At 45.3% G+C, this 23,401-nt stretch overlaps 1 non-coding gene across 1 annotated transcript; it reads left to right on the forward strand.

The window, feature by feature from the left end:
* Window positions 1-22,553: 22,553 nt before the first annotated feature.
* Window positions 22,554-22,622, forward strand: TRNAV-AAC (transfer RNA valine (anticodon AAC)). Its single transcript has one exon. It is a non-coding gene; the product is annotated as a tRNA-Val (tRNA).
* Window positions 22,623-23,401: the final 779 nt, after the last annotated feature.

Below are 23,401 nucleotides of genomic sequence, written 5' to 3' on the forward strand. Positions count from 1 at the left end.
AACTGAATCAAGAAGAAACAGACAATTTGCACAGACCAGCCACTAAAAAGAAATAGAATCCATAATTAAAAAATAAAAAACTCTCTGCAAACAAGTCTAAGACCGGATGGCTTCGCTGGGGAAATCTACCAAACATACAAAGGAAAACTTACACTGATCCTTCTCAAACTTTTCCAAAAGTTTGAAGAGGAGGGAACACTCCCAAAGTCATTCTATGAAGACGCCATCACCCTGATACCAAAACCAAAGACACCACCAAAAATGAAAATTATAGGCCAGTATCTTTGAAGAATATAGATACAAAAATTCTAAACAAAATATTAGCAAACCAAAGCCAATGACACATAAAAAAGATCATACACCATCATCAAGTTGGATTCCTCCCAGGGTCACAAGGAGGCTCCACTCACAGAGATCAGCCAGTGGGATGCACCACAGCAACAAAAGGAAAGACAAAGTCCACATGGTCATCTCAGTAAGTGCAGAAAAAGTACTTGATAAAATTCAGCATCTATTCATGATAAAAAGTCTTACCAAAACAGGTATAGAGGGAACATATTTCAATGTAATAAAAGCTATTAATGACAAACCCATCGTCAACATAATACTCAAGGCTGAAAAGTTGAATGGAATACTACTCAGTCATAAAAATGAACAAGATAGTGTACTATCACTTACATGTGGAATCTGAGAAAGAAACTGACACGAACATTTTAAAAACACAGACTCATAGACATAGAAAACAAACTACAGTTACCCACAGAGAAAGGGGAGATGAATCAGGAGTTTGGGATTTATAGGTGCAAACTGCGACATATAAAGTTGGTAAACAACAAGGCCTTACTGTACAGCACAGGGAACTCTATTCAGCACGTTGTAACGGCCTATAATGAAAAAGAGTATGAACGTGTACGTACATGTGTGTATAACTGATCACGATGCTGTGCCCCTGACACTAACACAACCTTGTAAATGAACCAGGCTTCAACTTAAAAAATCATGTTTCTCAACAGACTTTTGCTGGTTTTAGCATTAAGTGATCCTTCTTGCCTGTTTTAATTATTACTATTATGGTTCCCAAATGGTGACTTTCCAGTTGTTACTTCTTCTGTGTTTATTAGTCGGCATGGTATTGTAAGGAATAACTTTCTCTTTTTCTTCTGTTTGTCTCTTGTTCCTTCATGATTTAGGTCAGGATGGACATACATTCCTATATTACTCGGTGGGTCGTAATCTGTTAGCATCATTTATTTTGAAGCACAAGTTGTCCTGTATTTGCTTAATAGGAGCCCCTGCAAACTGATTCCTGTGTCTTTTTGGTAAATCCTCATCATTTTTTAGTACTTCCTTCCTTTGTGGCACAAAAAGGTATTAAATGTTCAGCTTGTGTTTTCCCTTCTCTGGTTCTAGAAACAGTCCCTTCTTCCGGGGGCACTGGGATTTTTTAAATTGGATAATGGTATTCAGAAATCAGGATGTGGGCGCTAAGTGTACTCATTTCTTTGGGATGGCCTTGCTTCTGAGCCCTTCCAGTAGACAGAGCTGGTGATGTACGTCTGAGCTCACACACACACACACACACACGCCCCAGAGACGTTGTAGGTTCAGTTGCAGACGACTGTAATAAAGCGAGTAGTGCAACGAAGCAATCCACATGAATGCTTTGTTTTCCCAGTGCGTACAAAAATGGTTGACAGTCTACTTCAGTCTACTAAGCGCAATAGCATTTTGTCTTAAAGGACAATATACACATCTTAATTATAAAACACTTTGCCACTAAAAAATGCTAACCATTACCTGAGCCTTCAGTGATTCATAATCTTTTTGCTGGTGGAGGATTTTAAATATTATGAGAGTTACCAAAATGTGACACGGAGACAAGAAATGAGGAAATGGCGCTGGGAAAGTGGCGCTGGAAGACTTGCTTGACACGGAGGTGGCGCAATCTTTCAGTAAAAGGCGTGGTGTCTGCGCAGCGCCGTGAAGCAAAGCAGGATAAAACAAGGTCGGCCCGTGCGCACGCGCATCTGTTTCTGTATCTATCTGCCAGTATTTTAAAGATTAGGAGGTCCCACCAGTGCTCCCAGTTCTAATCCAACACCACTTGTTTTTTTTTTTTTTCCCAAATTTTAACTCTTATCTGGCAGTGGGAAACCTGTCTCTCACTATCAATATTTTGCTCATTCCCACAGTTTGTAACCAGTCTCCTGATCCCACCGACCCCTCCCTGGCTCAGTCTGCCTCCATGTCCCACCCTGCGGGCCCCTCCGGCCCCGTCTGTCTCAGTGGAAGGAAAATGAAACAATATATAGTTTTTTAGAAGACAGAAAAGGAAAAGGAAAAAGATATGTTAAATGTTTGTAAAATAAACATTTAGACTCAAACATATAACAGAGGTGAAATGATCAACCAACAACCCACATGTGTACACAGCTCAGCTGAAATCAGCAAGGAGAACTAGTCACTTAAATTGGAAGCTTTTCCCAGCATCGATTAAACAGGTAGCTTCTCTTTCAGTAATATCCCTAATATGTGACCAGAAGTTGCTGCTCTCAAATATTTCCCCTTAACATCAGTAAGTAGCTAGTTTTTCAGTCATCTGCCAACATGCAACAAATACTCCAAGAGAGTTGTTCCCACCTCTTGTATCAGTGATTCTTGATTCTTGTTCTGTTATCTTCTGTAAAGTTAAAATGTCACCTCTGTGCTCTTTTTCATCTAACATTGCCTACTGGCTAGTTCATAAAACTCCTGTCACTGTCTTCTCAAGAAAACATCCTTCTTTCTGTCTCCCGCAGATCGGTGGGCATCCCCGCCCTGCTGCTGCGAGCAGGGCACCTCCCCTGCGGTCACTTCGCACCAGCACTGTGCTGAGGTTGGCACTTAATGCAGATGGACTTTTCTGAAGTTATTCTGACATAAAGAAACAGAGTGATTAATAAGACTAGACTATTTCATGAGCAACACATCCTGAACTAAGAACCTGCCATCTTTCCAAAGAGGGATACCTATGGAGCAGGCAACCCCAGCGCAGGGAAAGGACCCTGGGCTCTCCCTAGCCAGAGACTGATGTGCCATCACATCCAACCAGCAGGACATCACATTAAGCTTGATTTTTTAAATTCGAATATTGCCTGGTTCATCAATTGTCAATAACCCTAATCTCCCAACTGCTTTACCTGCCCCCAGAGTTTTCTTTGCAACAGTCGGCACGAACTGTTTATCATACCAATCACATGATGTCACTTTCTCTGCTCAAAATCCTTCAGTACTTCCTGTTGCCCTTAGAATAAAATCCAAACTCTATCATGGCCTGAAAAGGCATCTGATTCTCTCCCATTCACTTTGCTGCAGCTGCACTGAGGCTCTTTTCTGTTTCCAGGATGCACCTGTCCATTGAAGAACTAAAACATCAGTAAGTTAAGACGTTGTTTTACTGTCTCTCTCCCGTTGTGCTTTGCTGATGGGTAAACTCAGCAAAAACAAACTGATGAATGAATGATGGGGGGGGCCCTCAGTGCTGAGCCAGCAGCATGGGATGGATGGGGCTGGGGATGGATGACAGGGAGGCCCACGAAGACCCTTCTTCAGCATCCTGGAAGATCTCTGTTCACGGTGGTCGAGATAGATGGAGTGTACTTAGATTTAATTTGTGTTCAGTGGGGCACGAAGTTCTAGCCGTGATGCCGAGACAGATCCCCACCTTTGTTTTTTAGGGTTTTTTTTTGTAAATTGCCATAATTATTTCATGAAGCAGCTGTTTATATTATGTCCATTTTGAACAAGATTAGACAAATTAACCTGCAGTGTTGACTGCCTCAGAGTCACACAGCCTGGAAGTGGTGGGAGGAAATATCTCCATGCCGAGATACACCCTAAATATTCGTGTGGAAAATCAGTGGATGAGAAAAATGTTAGGAAGACAAGGGCCAAAAAGAAATTTGAGAAAGAATACTGGGAAGTTGGCCGAAATTCAAGGGAAGTGGTTCATTTAAAGGAAGAATGGCTCTAAGTGCCAGCTGGGCCTCCGCGTTGCGGCTGGACAGCTCGGGTGGCCGTCGACTGGCATTCGCGTTCTGTTCTGCTGAGAATGTGGAAGCAGATAGAATTCTCCGGCACTGTTCTGCTTATTGCAAATGTTGTCTCACAGCTCTTCGCGTCTGTTTTGTGGGTTGCCAGGTACCTAGTGAAGGACTAATTTATTTTAGTGCTTGTAAACAAGCATCATGCATTTTTAAATCAGACACAAGGTGGACTGTGATGCAGAAATCTGAGAATACACTTGAATGCTACAGATACAACCCGAAAGCCTTAATTTTAGGCTGCACTGTGTTCATGTTTCAGAGAAAGTGAGCTTTACTTTTAACCTTAGCAACGTTCAGAAACACACCTTTAAAAGGACGCCCGCCTCATAATCTTACTCACCAGCACCGACAGTTCAAGGAAATTGAAGAAAACGTACGTGTGACATGAATATTCTGAGTTCTGTGTGTCACTTTCGTTTTCCTCTTAACTCTCAAGGGTGTGCCAGACACAGCATTTGGGAGAGCTGCCCTGCCGCCCCGTAATAATGAGGCAATAATGAGATAAATTAGGTGTGAATCACATCAGTGGGGTTTTTCCCTGCTCCTATTGATTTGTCAAAACACTTTATCATGGAAAAGCACAAATGAAAATAACTGTTTTCTCTCTCTGACTGAGACAGCCCCCTTTGGGCTGGGTGTTCGCCTCCAGAGCCTAGAGAGCCCTGAGCTGCTTTCCTGGAGTCCCGGGAACCAGGCTGCCTCACCCAGTCGCGGTCTGTCCGTGTTTCACTCTGCGCTCTGTGCAAGGCTCTCTTCCAGTGGAGGATTGAAAGCTCGCTCTTATGCACACAAAAATCAGGTTTCTGTCTTTGTACCAGGAAATGAAGCAATTATTTTGCCTTCCAATAGATTTCACTTCCCCAGCACTGGTGCCGTTGTCAGCAAGGCGGTGACACCGGTGGAGGGTTCATTAAACAGAGCCCTGCTGATGCTGACCATTGATCCTGCAGCCCGCGCAGGTGCATGTGGCCGCCGTATCCCCCCCTCTGCTCTTCACTTCTCTCCAGGGAGAGCCAATCAGAAGAAACGGCCCTCATGACTGGCGCTTTGAGAAGCAGAGAGCAGTTTGCTTTCAATTGCCAACCTGTCCCCTAGGTTAGTAAATCAAATTTCAGTCTCCTAAGGGCAAAAAGAACGTGTAGCCTGATTGTGTGTGTGTCTGTGTGTGTGGTGTGCGCACTGTGTGCTAAGATCCAACCTTCCCATAGGTTAAACCACAGGAATTCCACTGGTAACTTAAAAACGAGGAATTCAAAATGTACTCACCCTTTAGAAGTGAGATTAGCATTCTTTACACATCCTATTATACCCTGAAATCCGGGATCACACATCTAACGTCAGGGGCATAAGATGAACAAGCTTCAATTTGAGCCATGTCATTACAGAAGACTGTGTTCCCCTTTTTGTGTATCTGGAGAAGTGTGGAGAAGGATGATTAAAAAAATTTTTTTAAATTATTTTTTGGGGGGAGGAGGTAATTAGGTTGGTTGGTTGGCTGAATGATTGAGTGATTTAATGGCGCACTGGAACCCAGGACCTCAAGTGTGCTAAGCACACACTCCGCCACTGAGCGGTACCCTCCTCTCTAGGGATGACTTTTTAAAAACCTGTACTTCTGCCAAGTTGTCAACCTAGGATGCTCATTTCTTTCAATAAAATTTTCGATAAATGACATTTTCCCCAACTTTATGCTGTGAGACTCCAAAAATGATTAGAAATCTAGAAACTAATCTTATTTGCGATGCATCCAGGACACCTTGCTACAACAGTGGGACTGCCGTGCCAGCTCACCTTGGGCGTTCTACACTCGAGCCTTTTCTCTCCAAGATGTCCTCTGCCAAAAAGTCCAGAGACAGCATAAAGGGGCTGGAGTGTGGTACAGGCCACAGCTGAGTGTGTGTGACGGAGCCCATGTGTGCAACCAAAGCCCCACTATTAACATGTGAGAAGGGAGGGGCGGGAGGCCACCATGGCAGCCTCTTCCTCGGTGAGCTTACGGCCGCTTCGCGCTCTGGGAGTGTGCAAGGCCTGGTGGGTCGCCCCCAAGCAGAGGTGGGGCTTAAATCAGAGCCCACTCCCCAGGGCCCAGCGACTTCAGAAGCAAGGCTGAAACCTGAGCTATGTCCCAGGCAGCTTTGGAGGTTTTTAATGCCACTGGTGTCTTTGTGAGCCGAGCACCTGTGGGATGTCTGAGCAGATTACTGGTGCCTGTTGGGGCGGGTCTGATCCTAGCAGCCGCGGGCTTTGTGGGCTCACATGCCCGGAGGTGGAGTTGGAGTACAGGCTGTCCCCCAGGTACATGACTGTGAACAACTGTGGTGGGGCCTGGGGCCTGGGGCCTGACTTCAGCAAGCGCTTCTGAGAGCACAGTGTGAGGGACAGCAGGGCAGCCTGCCTGCTCCCCACCACTGGGGCAGGGCTGAGGGCGTATGGTGGAAATTGCTGCCACAGACCAGAAAAGAAAAGAAAAAAGAATGAAAAGAAATGAGGACAGTTTAAGAGTCCCCTGGGAAACATCAAGCACACTAACATTCACACTGTAGGGGTCCCCAGCGGAGAAGAGAGACAAAAAGGGCCTGAGAAAATATGTGAAGAGATAATACCTGAAAACGTCCCTAACTTGGAAATAGTCACCGAGCCCAGGAAGCCCAGAGAGTCCGACACAGGGTTAACCCTAAGAGGAACACCCCTAGACATATTGCAATTAAAATGAAAAAATTAAAGATAAGAAGAGAATATTAAAAGCAAAAAGGGAAAAGCAACAGGCAGCATACAAGGGAACTCCCATGAGACCATTAGCTGATTTTTTCCAGCAGAAACTCTACAGGCCAGAAGGGAGAAGCGTGATATATTTAAAATGATGAAAAGGGAATACCTGCGACCAAGAGTGCTCTACCCAGCAAGTCTCTCGTTCAGATCTGATGGAGAAATGGGAAGCTTTACAGACAAGCAAAAGCTAAAAGGATTCAGCACCACCAAACCAGCTTTACAGCAAGTGCTAAAGGACCTTCTCTAGGCAGAAATGGAAAGGTCACAACTTGAGACAAGAAAGTTATGAGATGGGAAAGCTCACTGGCAAAGGCAGACACGCAGTAAAGGCAGGGTATCAACAGCACACGAACGAGGAAGACGGGTAAAGACCAGAGCGATGAAACCACCTGTGCCCGCAGCAGGCAGCCGAGGCGCACACACCACAACTGAGCGCGAGCTACAGCCTCAGAACCAGCAATCATCGTACTAAGTGAAGCCAGAGAGAGAAAGAAAAATACCGTGTGATACCACTTACAGGTAGAATATTAAAAAGTGACACGAGTGAATGTATTTATAAAACAGAAGCAGACTAACAGACATAGAAAACAAACTTATGGTTACTGGGGGGAAAGGGGAGGGTGGAAGGATAAATTAGGAATTAGGGGTTTTCAGATACTAACTACTGTATATAAAATAGACAAACGACAAGGTCCTACTGTACAGCACAGGGAACTGTATCCAGTATCTTGTAATTGCCTCGAATAAAAAAGAATAGGAAGAGGTGTATATGTATAACTGAATCACTGTGCTGTACACCAGAAATTAACACATTGTAAAACAACTATACTTTGGTTTTAAAAAGTATAAGGCTAGCTGACACTTAGGAAAGTCTATCAATGTAACTCACCACAATAACTGATTAATGCAAGAAAATAAAAGATTACATCAAAGACGCAGAAAAAGCATTTGATAAAAGTTCCATACCCTTTCACATAAAAAGAAATTTAGCAAACAAGAATTTTTTCAGTATTCAATTTTCTAGTTAAAGAAATTAAAAAGATGAAATTAATATAATGGATTTTACTTAATTGAAATGTAAAATAATATTATTTCAATGTCAAAAATTTTTTAAAAAGCACTAATGAGATATTTTGCATTCTTTTATTTATACTGTTTTACTTCTGGTATACTTGACAGCACACCTCTGTTTCCAGTAGCCAAATTTCAGGTGATCGTTAACAACGCCTGCCTATTGGACATCACTGGGCTTTGAAGCCTTCTAATAACAGGTTACTGTTATCACACTGAAGGGTGAAGTAAAAGAGGTGAAACATAATGCCAAAAAACCCCAAACCTGGTAATCACGAGGGGAGGAGAGTACAAATGCAGAGTATTTAAAATGCGTTTCAAATTAAGACATCAGCAACTTAAGGGAATCACATATATACATAGACTGCTATACCCAAACTTCCTGGTAACTGCAAACCCCAAATCCGTAATACATAACACGCAGAATAGAAAAAGGATTCCGAACATAATACTAAAGATAGCCACCAAAACATAAGAGAACAGAACAAAAGAAGAGAGTGGGGAAAAGGACTGCAGAAACAAATCCAAAACAGTTAACAAAGTTGCAGTAAGAACATACGTATCAATAATTACCTTACATGTAAGTGGAATTAAATGCTCCAACCAAAAGATACGGACTGGCTGCATGGATACAAAAACAAGACCTGTATACTTGCTGCTTACAAGAGACTCACTTCAGATCTGGAGACACACACAGACTGAAAGTGAGGAAACAGAAAAAGGTATTGCACACAAACGGAAGTCAAAAGAAAGCTGGAGTGGTGGTACTTACCTCAGATCAAAGGGACTTTAAAGTAAAGACTGTTACAGGAGACAAAGAAGGACGCTACGTGACGGTAAAAGGATCCAACCAAGAAGAAGATACAATAATCGTAAATATATGTGCACCCAACATGGGAGCACCTCAGTATTTAAGGCAGATATTAACAGACATAAAGGGGAAATCGACAGCACACAAAACAGTAAGGGGCCCTAACACCCCACTTACACCGCCCGGCAGACCATCCAGAAAGAAAATCAGTAAGGAAACGTGGGCTTTAAATGACACATTAGACCAGATGAATTGATATTTATAGAGCATTCCATCCAAAAGCAGCAGAATACACATTCTTCTCAAGTGCAAGGGAACATTCTCCAGGGTAGATGGCGTGCTGAGCCACAAAGCATGCCTTGGTAAATTTAAGAAAATTAAAATCTTATCAAGCATCTTATCTGACCACAACACTATGAGATTTGAAATCAACTACAAGAAAAAAAAACTGCAAAAACCACAAACCCGTGGAGGCTTAGCAGTATGCTACTAAGCATCTGGTGGATCACTGAAGACATCAAAGAGGAAATGAAAGAACACTAAGAGACAAAGGAAAATGAAAACGCGACGTTCCAAACCTATGGGACACAGCAAAAGCAGTTCTAAGAAGGAAGTTTATAGTGATACAAGCTTACTTCAGGAAATAAGAAAAATCTCACATAAACAAAATAAGAAAGAGAAGAAATAACAACCAATACTACAGCTGTACAAAAAATGATGAATACTGGAATACCATGAACAATTATGTAACAACAAATTGGACAACCTAGGAGACATGGATACATTTCTAAAAACATACAACCCACCAAAACTGAATCAAGAAGAAACAGACAATTTGAACAGATCCATCCATCAGTAAAAGTGAAACAGAATCTGCAACAACAATAACAAAATTCCCTGCAAGCAGAAGTCCAAGACCAGATGGCTTCTCTGAGGATTTCTACCAACACACCATGAAGAACTTATACCCAGTCCTTCTCAAACTCTTCCAAAAAGATTGAAGAGGAGGAAACACTCCCAAAGTCATTCTATGAAGCCAACATCCCCCTGATACCAAAACTAGACAAGGACACCACCAGAAAAGAAAATTATAGGCCAATATCTTTGATGAATACAGATGCAAAAATTATCAACAAAATATTAACGAATCGAATCCAACAACACATAGAAAAGAATATACACTATGATCAGGTTGGATTCAACTCATGGACACAAGGATGGTTCAACACACCCAAATCAGGCACTGTGAGACACCACAGCAGCGGAAGGAAGGACAGAAACCACTTGATCATCTCAACAGATGCAGGAAAAGCATTTCATAAAATTCAACATCCATCCATGATAAGAACTCTTACCAAAGTAGGTATAGAGGGAACATATCTTAACATAACAAAAGGCACTTATGCCAAAGCCACAGCCAATATAATACTTAGTGGTGAAGAGTTGAAAGCCTTCCCCATAAAATCTGGAACAAGACATGGATGAGAAGAGAACTCTCACCAGTTCTATTAAACCTAGTATTGGAAGTCCTCCCCATAGCAACCAGGCAAGGAAAAAACATAAAAATGATCCGAATTAGAGGGGAAGAGGTAGGATTGTCACTATTTGCTGATGACATGATATCCTATATAGAGAAAACTCTAAAGACTCCATACAAAAACTACTAGAGCTGACAAATGAATTCAGCAAGGTAGAGGGATACAATATTAATATAGAGAAATCTGTTGCGTTTCTTCATACTAACAATGAAAGATCAAAAAAGGAAAGTAAAAAAATACCCCTTTTAACATTGTGTTAAAAAAATACTTAGAATAAACCTGACCAAGGAGCTGAAAGACATATGCAGAAAACTATAGAACACTGATAAAGGAAAACAAAGATTATTTAAAGAAATAGAAAGATATCCTGTGCTCTTGGATTGGAAGAATTAATATTGTTAAAATGGCCATACCACCCAAAACAGTCTACAGATTTAATGCAGTCCCTATCAAATTACCCAGGGCATTTTTCACAGAACTAGAACAAATAATCTTAAAATTTACATGGAATCACAAAATACCCAGAATTGCCAAAGCAATACTGAGCAAAAAGAACAAAGCTGGAAGCATAACCCTCCCAGGCTGCAGACAACACTGCAAAGCTAGACTCATCAGAACAGCATGGTGCTGGCACAAAAATAGACACATAGATCAATGGAACAGAATAGAGAGTCCAGAAATAAACCCACACACCAACAGTCAATTAATCTTTGACAAAGGAGGCAAGACTATACAGTGGAGAAATGACAGTCTCTTTGGCAAGTGGTGTTGGGCAGCTGCATGTAAATCAGTGAAGTTAGAACATTCCTCATACCATACACAAAAATAAACTCAAAATGGCTTTAAAGACTCAAAGATAAGACAGGACACCATAAATCTCCAAAAAGAGAATATGGGCAAAGTCTTCTCTGACATAAATCTTAGCAATGTTTTCATAGGTCAGTCTCCCAAGGCAATAAAAATTAAAGCAAAAATAAAGAAATGGGACATAATCAAACCTACAAGCTTTTGCACAGCAAAGGAAACCATAAACAAAATGAAAAGAGAACTTACAGAATGAGAGAAAATATTTGCAATTGATGCAACTGACGAAGGCTCAACTTGCAGAGTATACAAACAGCTCACACAACTCAATAGCAACAACAACAAAAAGAAGCAGCCCAACCAAAAATTGGCAGAAGGTATCAACAGGCTATTCTCCCATAAAGACATGCAGATGGCCAATAGGTACATGAAAAGATGCTCAATATTGCTAATTACCAGAGAAATGCAAATCAAAACTACAATGATGTATCACCTCACATCAGTCAGAAGGGCCATCATCAAAAAGTCTACAAGTAATAAATGCTGGAGAGGGTGTGGAGAAAAGGGAACCCTCCTGCACTGGTGGTAGGAATGTAAACTGGTGCAGCCACTATGGAGAACAGTATGGAGATTCCTCAAAAAACTAAAAATAGACTTACCAAGTGATCCAGCAATCCCTGGGTATCTCTGTAAGGAACTCTAATTTAAAAAGATGCATGCACCCCAATGTTCATAGCAGCACTGTTTACAACAGCCAAGACTTGGAAGCAACCTAAGTGTCCATCAACAGATGGCTGGATAAAGAAGATGTGATATATATAGTCAATGGAATACTACTCAGTCATAAAAAATGATAAGAGAATGCTATTTGCAGCAACATAGATGGACCTAGAGATTTCATACTAAGTGAAATAAGACAGAGAAAGAGAAATATCATATATCACTTTTATGTGGAATCTAAAGAAATGCACGAATGAACTTATTTAAAAAACAGAAACAGACTCGGACAGAGAAAACAAACATGGTTGCTTGTGGGGAAAAGGGATGAGGGAATAAATTGGGAACTTGGGATCAGCAGATAGAAACTACTATATATAAAATAGATTAACAGTAAGGTCCTATTATATAACACAGGAAACTATATTCAATATCTTGTAACAACCTATAATGAAAAAGAATATGAAAATATATAGAGATATATATAACTGAATCACTATGCTGTATACCAGAAACTAACAATATTGTGAATCAACTACATGTCAACAAAAATAAGTCAGTAAATAATAAAAGGATGTGCTTTATTTCTTAGGATGTTTGTGACCGCAGATCAAATACTCAACATATGATAAGTATATATGTAGCTATTGTCTGTGTGGTACTTCATGAATAACCAGCTTTACTAACCTTGACAAAAATTGGTGGACTTCGGTATTTAATTCCACAGTCATGTGTTTTTATCTTCTCTGTCAACTGCTGGCTATTCATGTCCTCTGGTAGTTTTTGCTAAACAATACTGTAGAATTTTTTCCCCCTTTTTAAAATTAGTTTGTGAGTGCCACTTTATCTCAGTAGTAAGAAGTTACTTATGTAAGGACATTGTTTTTGTTTGTCAAGAGCACATTTCATCCATAGAAAGGCTGATTCAGAAACTTCGCATGATTCAGGGCACGGTTTGCAGACTTAACACAGTAGAAGTAAGTGCCCTGACGAGACGACCTCTCTCTTAAACTCCCTGGTTCTGCATATATCAGCCGGTTTAGGACTCTGTAAGAACTGGACTGTAAGCCTCACTAGGGTAGGAATTAGGTCTGATTTACATATTGCTGTAGCTTTAATGTTTAGCTCAGCACTGGCCCAAGAAGGAGCTGTATAAACATTTATATTCCTTTGTTATTGCTGCTACAGTGAACTGTCTCACATTTGGCCACTTAAATAGAAATCTATTACCTGACAGTCCTGTAGGTCGGAAGTCCATCCCCCGGGAGTGTGGCGGGTCTGAAATCAAGTCTCAACAGGGCTTGTGTTCCTCCTGGAGGCCCCAGAGGAGAACCTGCTCCCTGGACTTCCCTGTTTCTGGTGGCTGTCACACTCCCCCAACTGTGGCCCCTTCCTCCAGCTTCAAAGCCAGCGAGGAGGCAGCGAGGTGATCCTCACACCACCGTCTTTCTGCAGCCAGGAAAGGCTCTTTGTTTCTAAGGACGCCTGTGGTCAGATTGGGTCCACCTGGGTAATCCGAGCACCTCTTCGCACCTCCAGGTCCTTAACCTTAATCACACCTGCAAAGTCTCTTTTGCCAAGACAGTAACATAGTCACAGGTTCCAAGGATTGGGGCGTGGGCATCTTTGGGAACCTACAAAATCTTTTTTAAATAAAAGAAGACCCCTGGGACCATCATTAATTTTCAGCTCCAACTCCGGTCAGCTACTTCTAGCCCGCCAGCTCCGCAGCTGGGCACGGCCGCGTCCATGGGCATGCCGCGCTCTGGTGGGTCTGGCCCCTTCTTCCCCGGGACTCTTTGGCCTCTGTTCCTCATCACTGCACCTGGCCCCAGGTCTATGACGCAGGTCCTCGTCCTCAGTGAATGAGGGTTTACGGCTCCTGGGCACGTAGCTGGAGGAAGCGCTGATTCAAAAAGGTACACACACCCCAGTGTTCATAGCAGCACTGTTTACAGCAGCCAAGACATGGAAACAGCCTAAATGTCCATCAGCAGATGCCTGGAAGAAGGTGTATGTAACGTGGGTGAGGGAGGCTCTTCCCAGGTGACCTGCCGAGGTGGCGAGTGCTGCGGCTTCCCCGCTCCCGTGGTCCCCAGTGCGGGGCACACCAAAGCCATGCTGCCCGTGTCCCCTGCACAGGGTTTCGAGTCAACAATGTTGTGCACATTTACGTATGGCCTGTGGGGCCCTGACATGAGCCCATAGGACTGGCTCGGGGTCAGAATCCAGCTACAAACACGAAGTGGCTGCCAAGCTTAATAATCAGATCAGCTCATGTTTGATCCGTCCTTCCCGACAAGGGGATGTTTCTCCCTCCATTTCCTGGACACACAGTTTTGGTGGTGTGTGGGCATGCCTGTGCCCCAGCCCAGGTGGCCTGCCCACATCGGGGCATTTGGTTTTCCTGCCCTGAGCGGATCACAAGCAACACATCTTGTTGTTTGATGCTGGAAGTATGATGGCAAAAGCAAAGAAGGACAGTTTCTCATCCTTTCAAAAATATTTACTGGGTGCATATTAAGTTCTAAGTTCTGTTCGAGGTACTGAGGATATGACAGTGACAAGAAACGAAAAGACATTTTGACCAGCAGCCTGACATGATAAAGAAAAGCCGATAGCAGCGTTCCAAGAGCAGAGCCACCAGGCAGGACCAGCAAGCCACAGCTGGAGGCGCCCGGCCCCCGGCCCGCGCGGGGCTGCCCTGGGCGCTGTTCGCCAGCAGCTCAGGAGCACGTGTCATGGAGCGATGGCGTCTCCGCCAGGAACCGCTCTAGGCGCGCTCACTCCTCAGGACAACACTGCAAGGCAGCTGTCACTGTGATTATTATTCCCATTTTGCAGGAGGGGAAATCGAGGAGGGTGAGCAGAAAGGGTGTCTTGCCTCCCAGTCACAGACGGGAGTGGCAGAGGCAGGGCTGGAACCCAGTCATTCTGGGACTAGAGTCCACGCTCTAAACACCAGGCCACACTGTAAGGAAATGTGCACTATGTCTCGGAAAGTGTCTCATGAAACGGTTAGAATAAAAAGAAACGTCCTTACTTCCTGATGAGTCGTGAAGTCTGTACCCAGGATGAGGGTACTTCTCTGTAAGTGGCATGCTTCAGTTTTAAACAGATGACTCCCTTGGTGTCTAAAAGGCTGCATCTAAATTAGCTGCAAATTTTATGGAAAAACGCTTTTTCCTGATGGTGCTCTTGGACTGTATTTACTCACAGGCGGGTGAATGGGGCAGGCGTAAGGGACAGGACGAGAGGGCTGGATGGTGTGGGCGAGGAAGGGCTGGATGGTGCGGGCGAGGAAGCGGTGGTGGCTTCCAGTGGGCAAGAAGGCCCTGGAGGGGTCATGCTTCTTCATGCCCTGTCTTTCTGATGCTCTGACATCAGGGCCTTCCTGACCCTGGAGAGACCGCCCTCCCGGCGTCAGCGAGCTCCTAGAGGCAGCAAACGGCTCACGGGCCTGGGGGGCCTTCCATACCACAAACTCACCAATCTGGAGTGGAGCCCACCCCCTTCTTTGTCAGTGCCTCCCACTCCCAGGGTTCTCTGCACCCCTGATCTAATCATCCCAGGGTCGGGCATCACTAGGTGCGACCCCTACGCCGCAGAGCCCACTGAAATCACTCTAATTTAATCCTGCGTGCCTGCTTACCACGCCCTCTGTTCTTTCCCGAAAGAGCCACAGTAAAACTCCTCGCCCGCAAGCCCCCCTGCCTCCCTCTAGGCCGTCCCCGGGCAGCCCCTGCGTGGGAGCCCCTGCCCTTCCCACAGCAGCCACGCCCTGATCTGCTGGTCTCACCCCGTCCAAACAATGATGAAGCCTACATTTCACACGTTCTGCTCAGTGTTTCTACCACGTATTTTTTCTCGTTTGTGACACACTTGGGTAAGTAAGCTTCTTATAGAACGACACTCAGCGTTTTCTGACTCCTCGCCCTGGGCGAGATGTTTCTCGGTGCTCTGACATTTCAAACATGGAGAAGGCGTGGCTTTGTTTGGCAAGGGCTTTTCCCACCACAGGAGATAATCCCGTACATTGAGAACGTACGCTTAGAGGAAGAATGTGTGTGCCGTCAAAGGGGGTCAAACGAGAGGCTTTGGAAGTTTAGAAGGAAGGACGTAGCTAGCCATTGAACCTTGTTAAGGTCAGGGAAGACTTCATGAAAGAGAGGTCATCTGACTTGAGCCTCAAGGGTGATGGGGCATTTGGAGAAATGAACGTGATTTCAGGCAGAAGAAACATGATTAATTTTAACTGAACTACATAGAGGACCAGAGACAGAAGGTTAGAAATCCTGACCAGTCCCACTGGGTAGAAGTGTGGGATCGAAGCTGGGAGGAAGAGAGAACCCCAGAGACGGAGAGTGAGGCTTTAGAAGACCCCGGCTCAGGAACTGAGGATGAGTGCAGGAAGAGGCTTAGGTGCTGGCTGAAGTGCAAACAGGTTACGTAATTACTAATTATGTATGACTAGACTGAAATATTGGTAAGTGGAAAAACCACTTCTGTCTTCCTTCTGCAGCCAGAGGTTGGAAGACATGGTAAGTCGGCCGTAGACCCTGCAACGGCACGGAACCTTAGGTTCTGGCTCCTGCCCTCAGCGCCACCACTCAGAGTTGGCTGGAGCTTCTGGAAGAGAAGGCTGTCACCAGGAAGAGCCGAGCAGCCCTGCAGCTCCCAGACCCCGTCTCACCAGCCACGGCCTCACGTGGGGCTGCTTCGTCGGGGCTGCGAAATCCGTGCTGTGCGCTGTGGTCCGTGGGTGGATGCTACATTATCCCATATTTGCAGAATTCAGAACAGGTCCTGCGTTTTGTAACTCAGAGAAAAATCTTGGGGATTTTCCAGTGAGAGCCCAGTGTTAGGCTTTGTCTGATAAGCAGGGTTAACGCCCTCCAGAAAGCTCGGGCTGGTTTCGCATTTCAGTGTGTGTAATGACCAAGGGACCAAACCTGCATCAAGCTCTTCAGAAACAGGAATTCTGATGGGGCTGGTAGAGTTGGTGAAGAACTTTGGGGGCCTGGATCGAGCGCAGGGTTTTAGGTGATCAGGGGGCCAGCCACATGCTGACAAAACCGATTCAAAGGACATGTCATTAGCGTTGGAGGAAGAACTGGGCAGAGTTGTTTTTTGGCTTGGCTGCTGAGTTGCTCTCTGGCCTGGGTCAGGGCGGAAGAGGGTTGTCCAAAGGTGGTTCCAGAAGCCTTCTGTGTTGCCTGGACTGTGAACTGACAGTGGGCATCCCCACCTTGTCCCGGTAAGAAGGGCTGCCCCCAAGATCAACTCTCCATCGTCTTCTTCCTCCCAGGAGAGGGGCAACATCCCACGAGCCCCGCGTTCTTGAGTTGCTTGGCAGCTGGCATTCCCAGATACTCCTGCAAGCAGCCGACACCCCATAGGGAGACGGTCTGGCATCTCTGACTAGGCGCTTCCTCGGGCTTGCTTTATAAAAGGCAGCAAAACGGTAGACGACCTTCCCCTGGAAGGCAGCCCCGCACTCAGGGGACACGGACGGATGGGAGACTGGTGCCTCCTCTTCTCTTGCTGCCTCTGATTTTTCCAAGTTTTCTGTTGCATCTATAAATATTTTTTCTGAGTATCCTATTTATTTTATTTTCTAATTATGATTTATTTCATTTTTTTAAATTGAAGTGTAATCAGTTTACAATGCTGTGTCGCTTTCTGGTGTCCAGCGGAACATTTCAGCCATACACATACAGACATATACTCCGTGTCATGTTCTTTTTCACCGTAAGTTACTACAGGATATTGAATACAGTTCCCTGTGCTCTACAGTAGGAACTTGTTGTTTCTGTGTTTTATGTACAGTAGTAGTATCTGCAAACCTCAAACTCCCTGTTTATCACTCCCCACCCCCTTTCCTCCTTGGTAGCCGTAAGTTTGTATTTTATTTCTGTGGGTCTGTTTCTGTTTTGTAAATAGGTTTGTGTTGTATTTTAGGTTCCACATATAAGTGATATCATGAGACATCTCTTTCTCTTTCTGACTTACTTCACTTAGTATGATCATCTCCAGGTCCATCCATGTTGCTGCAAATGGCATTATTTTATTTTTGTTTATGGCTGAGTAGTATTCCATTGTATAAATATCCCACAGCTTCTTTATCCAGTCATTTGTCGATGGACATTTAGGTTGCTTTAATGGGCAAGACTAATTTAAATTTTTTTTTCATATTTTCTCAGAAATGGCAGAGAAAATTCAGTTATTATGCTCTGCAAACAAACCCCTTAAATTATTGGGGAATAATTGCTCTCTTTTCCCTTCCCTTCCCTTCCTTTCCTTTTCTTCACATTTAGCTGCCATCCCTGAATATAGGAGCAGGGTTTTTTGTTTGTTTGTTTGTTTTTGCGGAAAGTGTCATGTCCTTGCATCCAGGAAGCACCTCTGCCTCTTCCTACAGATTTACTGCAGAACAATGGTCCCTCCTCTGGTCCCTGTTTTTTAGTGAAAAATTAACTTGAGGTTAAACACAAGTATATGTAGTTATTTTCAAAGAAAGAATCCTTCAGAGGAGCAGATTTGCCTTTTTTTTTTTTAAGTTCAAATGGGAAAGGGGACTCTGACTTAAAGCAGAATCCTATGGGGAAAAAAGCTTAGTTTTACAAAGAGCAGCCGTCTGCTTGGCTTTATTGAGACGCCCCTGACGGTCCCCGGCCAGCAGAGCACCCAGCTACGGTCACAAATGGTTCTTTATGTGGCTGAAGAGCCTGATCACACAGACAAATGAAAAATTACTGCTGCAAATGCTACCTTCCCGAGTCCAAAAGAAGCAAAGATTTGCTGGCGCACAGTGCCGGTGTTGAGGGCTCGCCTGCCCCCTCTCCCGTGCGACCAGCGGCCACCAGGACCCCGGCCTCGCTCTGCTCCCAGGCAGGGGGTGTCAGGAGCCGTCAGGACACCCCCCTCACCGTGCGGTGTTGGCTGAGTCACCCCGTCCTCAGCCTCGGGGAATAGGGGCCGAGATCATGACGCTGGGGAGAAAGGAATGCCCGCCACCCGCCTGTGCCCTCTGCCCGGAGCCCGTGCCCTGAACTGCAGCGAACACACAGAAGAGGCTTTATTGGTTTCCTTCTTTGAAGAGCTAAGAAGCAGTAGAGGAAATGGTGAACAGCAGCATTCCAGAGCTCAACACACCAGCCCCTAGAGCAGAGCCACGCAGATGCGGGAAATGACAGACCACCGCTGCCCAGAGACGGCAGGGCTTTGTGGCCTGATCTGATGCAGAGACGCTGAGCGGGCAGGCCTGCATCATGTGCTTTGCTAGGTAGCGGCTGGAACGGCCCGCTTTCTTCTCTGACGCGCCCACCTGTTTGTATCTGCGGGGCTAGGCGGGGGACTGGCACACTGAGCAGCAGCCCGTGAGCCAGAGCCAACCCCCCCTTACTACTGACCACACTTTTTTGCATCATTGTCTCTAGAGAAAATGTCCTTTCACGTAGGTGAGGTCAAGTGGTTTGCCTAATTCTCTGCTACAGATTATACACTTTTTCTAAAGCACAAAGGATTTTGCGATGAGGTGAATTTCACTGGTGTAAATCCTTCAAATTCACAAATGTGATCTGGTTGCTTGGGGTGTCACCATCAGGTGGCCAGATCTGAAACAGAGTCCACTCCAGGAAGCCAAATCACACATTTTATTGAATGGCAACTAAAAATGACTGGCCTCTGGGATTTTGGTAGTGCAAATTGCACTTTTCAGGACTCTCAGTTATTGTCTTCAAATCTACTTCAAAAAGCCTATAGAGTTGAAATGTAATATTTCATTTCTGACACTTAATCTATGAGGATGACCTTGGAGATCTATCATGCCTTTAAAATAATTTACGTACATTCTCCAATGATTGTACTGTGCTGTGGGTGCCATCAAAATGCTTTGGGTTCTATAAATAGGTTCAATGGGAAAGTTAGAGCAAAACTTTTATGGTTGGGAGTGACTTCAGAACTAGAGTGAATCAGTAAAAGTAAGCAGTTAACTCAAGTGGTTAGTAGTACTCTCCAAGTGTCACTGACACGGGAATTCTGCCCTTTTCATCATCAGCCGAACACTTCGAATAGGATGTAATAGGAGGAGCGAGGGTTTTGGCCTCAGGCGAGCCTGACCTTCACTTCTCTCTCTGCCGCCCAGAGCCGTCTGGGTTGGGTCATCACTCTGAGCCCCAGTTTCTTCATCTTTAAAGCAGAGATTAAAAAATCGCTACCTCACAGAGAGGTTGCGAGGGCAAAATCAGACCCCTGGTACAGGAGCTGCTGCATCATTGGTAAAGCTAGCAACTTGTTTGCTCTCCAGGTAGGTCATGTGGACCAGAGTCAACCCACCGTGCACGCCCCAATTCTTTGTTAGGTACTATTCTGGGGACCACATCCAGGCGAACTGCCTACATTGGTCTCCAGACTACCTCGGGTTCAGTCGGTGGGTGGTTATTGCGTTCACCGAGGATGACTGGTGTTTTGGAGTATTCAGGGAGCAGACAGAGCATAGACATTGACCAGGTGTTTAGCTTCTGCTGGAATGACTGCATCATTCACTTTAGGAGGTGACAACTGCCGTCACCTCAGAGCATAAAACTAATGACTCAGAGGAGAAGTCAAAACGCGCAGGTAGAATCTCCGCGCTCCTGAGCGCAGCCCAGCCGGTGCTTCTGGGCGTGCGGTCCCCTTTTGGCCATTCGTCGCGTAGGTTTTGGGCATGAGTCACTGAGGGTGTGTTTAGTAAAGAAAGATTAATAAGCGGGAGTGATCGTAGGACCAAGGACTGGAAAAAGCTGCAGAGGCCACCAGAAGACAATGAGATAAGATGAAAGAACTTGTCAGCATATCCAGATGTACACTCATCGGTCATAAGCCCACACCTGCATTCTGCCTTTTACGTCTGTAGCATTTAATGATGTCAACGCCCCTCATAGTCTTCTTATCTAAAAATGCCATCATCCCTAACTTCCCTCTCTTCTTAAGCGCCACATCATTTCCTTTCATGGACTTTACCTCTTCCTTCAGAAGTATCTCTGCAACCTTTCCAGTCTCACTGAGCCATTGCTGTGGGCCAGGACCCAAGCAAGGATCGTTCACAAAGGCTAACTGTTGGTTTCTTTGCTCTCCAGGCTCCCACACTAGCTCATCTGACACATAAATGCTTATTGAGCAATTACCAAGCACCAGGTTCTGTCCCAGATCTGAAAGCCTTCGGTGCCAATCAACAGAGGCAGAAAAGCCAAGAAGTGTTGACAATTCAATGAGATAAGTGCTGTACCAAAGACACATCACACGGTGCTTTGACTGTACAAAGAACGGTCCCCGAGTGTCCTGGGAAGACTATTCAGAGGTGATGAGTCACTTCGCTGAGTCATGAAGGGTGAGTATGTGAAACAGAAAAGGAGGAAGAATTTCAGGAAGAGGCGTGGGTCTGCTCAGAAAGCGCAAAACGTGGGAAGTGCAAAGCCGCTGGCCCAGCGAGGTCGCAGCGATGATCTAAGGAAGAGAGAGAGCGTGGTTTTCTCTTTCTGTCATCTCCCCACTGCTGCTCCTCGGGGTCAAGGGGGCGAGGACACAGTCTGGCGGGAGAACACATCCTCCTCACCGGAGGCGAACCCGCCTGATGTCGGCTGCTGGGAGAGGGACGGGGAGGAAGGCAGCGCGTGTCCCTGAAGGACTCAGGTTGGTGGTCTTCTCTGTGGACCGTCACCTCTCCCCTAGCGCTGACTGGCGCTCGCTGCTTTCACAGGACAAGCGAGTGGGAGTTCCCGCTGATGGGAGCCGCGGACCGAAACAATGTTGCAGAGCCACTTTAAGGAAAAGGATGCAAAATTGGATGAGGAAGTGAATACCTACACAACATGAGAAGAGAAATCACAACAAATTATGACAATTAAAGAGCTGATGAAAACCGCAAACACGCTGGAATTCAGGGAAAATATGTAATTTTGTTCTCAACTGCTTAATACGCATTTATAACTTTTTTCTTCATTTTCTTGCTTCATAATCTTCAGTAATTTACATGACAATGACTTTGTATTTCATTTTTCAATATTTTAAGTTCTCTCAGTTTTTAAAAAATTATCGATAGCTTAGAAAAGCCTTCTTTAGCCTGATATTGCTAAAAACTGAATTGTTTTTAATAACATCTAGTACGTCTGAGGGTAGTCATCTGCCTATTTTCCTTTAAATATGAGCTATAGTATTTGGTAGAAAAATTCTACACATAGCTTCTGATTCCAAACATTTAAAACTGTTTCTCTACCACTATTCGTGTACCTTCTGTGATGAGTACGTAGGACACACTCATGTGATGACATGACCTCCGGCCCTCATGCCATCTGGACGCCTTCATGCCAGAACCTCGGGCGGATGAGGACACCGAGTGGTAGGAGTTTTCCTGGAGGTCATTCCTCTATGAGCAGGGCCAGCAACAACCCAGCTATGAATGCACGTGACTGAGGCCCACGGGAGTGCATCCCACCGACCCCAGGCTGTGTCTGTTCCCAACTCCATTTCCTCTCGGCTACATCCCAACACCCCCCAACCTGGGACGAAAGATGACTGAAGGGAAACTGAAGTGGAAAAAGATGATGATGTCAAGAAGTCTTGGTTAGACATTTCTAGATTATCAGATTAAGATGGCAGAGTAGGCCCTTAAGCTCACCTCCTCTCATGAGCATAACAAAATCACAACCAACTGCCAAACAACCATTGATTAAAAACAACAACAACAACAACAAAAAACTGAAGAGGGGAGGGTGGTTAGGGATAGCTCAGTGGTAGAGCGCATGCTTAACATGCATGAGGTCCTGGGTTCAATCCCCAGTGTCTCCATTAAAAACGAAGAAGGAAAAAAACAGGACTGGAACCTATCAAAGAAGATCTTCTGTATCTAGAGATATAAAGGAGGAAGAACTGCGAGGCGGTAAGGGGCACATTTGCCATATAGTCCAATCCCACAGCCCTGGGTGGGTGACCCACAAACTGAAGGGTAATTGTATTACAGAGGTTCTCCCACAGGAGTGAGACTTCTGAGCCCAGTGTCATGTCTTCAGCCTGGGAGGGGGTGGGGGGATCCACCAGCAGGAAGAGGAGCCCCCAGGGCATTTGGCTTTGCTGGCCAGCTGGGCTTAGCTGAAAGGGCTCCTCAGGACTGGGGGAAGCAGGGACTTCACTCTTACAGGGCGCACAGAGGCTCTCCTGCACGGCAGGACCAAGGGCAAGGGCAGTAACTTCACAGGCCCCTTGGCCAGACCTACCTGCTGGTTCTGGAGGGACTCCTGGGGAGGTGGGGGGTGGCTGTGGCTCATTCTGGGGACATAAAAGCTGGTGGTGGACTAGTGGGGAGTAGTCATCTGCATGAGCTCTCCTTGAGGCTAACACCTCACTTGGATCCTTGGCACCAGGACCTGGCTCCACCAAACAGCCTGTGGACTCCAGTGCTGGGGTGCCTCAGGCCAAACAACGAGTGGGGCTCCACCCACCAGCAGACAGGCTGCCTAGAGACCTTCTGAGCCCACAGCTGCCTCTAGACATGCTGCTAGGCACGGCTCCGCCCACCAGAAGGCCAAGCGCCAGCTCTACCCACAAGTGGGCAGGCTCCGGCCCTTCCT

Source organism: Vicugna pacos, chromosome 23 (genome assembly GCF_048564905.1).
Source record: "Vicugna pacos chromosome 23, VicPac4, whole genome shotgun sequence".
NCBI lineage: Eukaryota > Metazoa > Chordata > Mammalia > Artiodactyla > Camelidae > Vicugna > Vicugna pacos.